The 2,500-nt window shown below is 32.5% G+C and overlaps 1 protein-coding gene across 1 annotated transcript in view; it reads left to right on the forward strand.

The window, feature by feature from the left end:
* The first annotated feature begins 2,282 nt into the window (after window positions 1-2,282).
* Window positions 2,283-2,500, forward strand: part of LOC122254193 (uncharacterized) — a 16,331-nt gene continuing 16,113 nt past the window's right edge. Inside the window, exon 1 of the mRNA XM_043017758.2 lies at window positions 2,283-2,356. The gene's annotated coding sequence lies outside the window, so the exon portion shown is untranslated. The remainder of the gene's footprint in view (window positions 2,357-2,500) is intronic.

The raw sequence follows: 2,500 nt of genomic DNA on the forward strand, positions 1-2,500 counted from the left end.
TGCAAGGTCACTCGTCAATATAGGCCACCACTTCAGACAATGCTATTCCGTGTATTTGCCTTACAAAATCACTAGAGTTGTCCTGTATTAGCCTTTTTTATACAAATTAGTCAGACAATTTCGATGGTACATTGCATCTTGTGCAATCATGTACTAATTCATTAACTTGTCCTGAAGCAAGTGCTTTTCCAAAATGTCTTCGTATTTGCGAACATGCTGGCCAAAACGGAATGACGAAACAAGGTGTTGACCATATTTTTGTTAGCTGGGTTATTCCAGAAATAACACCTGTCTCAATCTAAATCAAATCAAACTGCTGACAGCAAAATATGCAAACGTTAGTAATAAAAAATTTGGCAAGACGTGCGTAAAATAGAACGGACAAAAGCCTGGCGAACGGAGGGTTGAGAGTGTAAGTATTTGTTTACCTGGCGGTCTTGTTGGTCCACCTTCTTATTTTGCACGGCTCTTGTCCATTCGTTCAAGTTTGACCTTTGGAAAAATCTCATAGCATTTCTTGGGATGCTTTTGCACCTGCTGGAAGCGTGACTTTCCCAGTTCAACACCAGCTGGCGATCTATCTAGGTTCTTCAGTAAAGGCAACTGTTTCAAGCTTTTGGTCATGTGGATTCTCTCCGTAACGCTAGAAGAACATTCTTGAATCTTCTTGACAAATGCATATACATTTTCCCCAGTCAATATCAGGAACCTTTGCCGCAAGACCATCTCTTTCAGGAGATGCAAATTGCTGTCTGCACTTCATGTCTAAATTTTATATTTGTGCTTCATGTTTGAATTTTAGTTTTGCGCTTCGTGTTTAAATTTTATTTTATGTTATCCATGAAAAAAACAAATACAACAGATTTTACTTGAGAGGGCTTTTCCTGCAAAAGAATAAATCTGGTTTCATATTCCATAAATATCACCATAGTTTTGCTTAGAAAAAAAATGTTCATAATTTTTAAACTGTATTCTTAAGGATTTTTACTATAACGTATTGTTAACGTGAAGGAGAGGGACGGTTCCCATTCATTTTTGCAATTACATTCACTGGTGTACATTTACGTTTTTTGCTCAAAGTGCACAATCGACCCATTTTTTTTTTTTTTTTTTTTTTTTTTTGTACGGTTCAATTGCACGATGTATTTTGGAAAGCTTTATGTACGCTTTTTCAGAACGATCGTTGATGTGGTTCAAGAGCGTATTAATTTTTAACTCGATTCTTAAATTGACAATTTAGAATTATTTTTTATTAGCATAAAATTATTTTTTGCTGCGTCCGGACATCGCACATTGAAAAAAAAGAAAAGAAAAGAAAGAAAGGAAAAAAAAAAAACGAGGATTGTCATGTATCTTAATATGATTCTATTGATTGTTAAGGTTAACATCATTACAATCATTATTAATGTCATCGTCATAAAAATCATGCTCAGTATAATTAGCTTTATTGTTGTAGTAATAATAGATATAATATTGACCATGATATATTATGAAAATAGAAATAACCATAATGATAACGACAATAATGATGATAATAATGTTAATAAAAAACGTCACATGCCAATACCAATGAATTAAAACAATCTAGAAACAAATAACAATTATGATAACAACACCACCACCAACAATAATAATGATGATAATTGTATGATAATGATAATATGTATAATAAGAAATAGTAACAATAATAATAAGATAATAACAATAATATAACTGATAATATAACAATAATGATAATGATGATAATGATAATAATCATAATGATAATAATAATGATAATAATAATAATGATGATAATAATAATGATAATAATAATGATAATATTAATAATGATAATGATAATAATGATAATAATAATAATGATAATGCTAAAAATGATGATAATAATAATGATAACAGTAATATGATAACATGATATTATTAATGATAATAAAAGCAATTATGATAATGATAATAAGGAAGAAGATAATAATAATAATAATAATAATAGAATAACAACAATAATAATAATAATAATAAGAAACGAGAAACGAAGACACACCTAAGTGACGGGACAAAAAAAAAAAAATAAATAAATAAATAAAATAAAAAAATTAGAAGGAAAAGAAAGGGGTGGGGGGAGGGGTTGGAGGGGGGGGGGAATAGGACCCGAGCGAAGATTTCGGGGAATCCCCTAAAAAAAAAAAAGGAAAAGAAAGGGTTGGGGGGGAGGGGTTGGAGGGGGGAGGGGAATAGGACCCGAGCGAAGATTTCGGGGAATCCCCTGATAACAGAGTCGCGTCGCAGGCACTCGCTCACTCACTCGGTCGTGCAACAGGTGCTCTTCGCTCTTGACTCGTTATTCATCGAATTCTGAGTCCGTTTTGAGTCTTTTCTCTTGTATTGTGTTTGTCTTGGGGAGTTTGTGTCGTTGTGGATGTATGTGCTGACTTTGAGACGTGTAAACTTTGGGGAGTATTGTGAAAATGGTAATTTTTTTTTTTTTTTGTATCAGGATTGT

Source organism: Penaeus japonicus, unplaced genomic scaffold (assembly GCF_977035675.1).
Source record: "Penaeus japonicus unplaced genomic scaffold, GWHDUDI00000001_assembly GWHDUDI00000016, whole genome shotgun sequence".
NCBI lineage: Eukaryota > Metazoa > Arthropoda > Malacostraca > Decapoda > Penaeidae > Penaeus > Penaeus japonicus.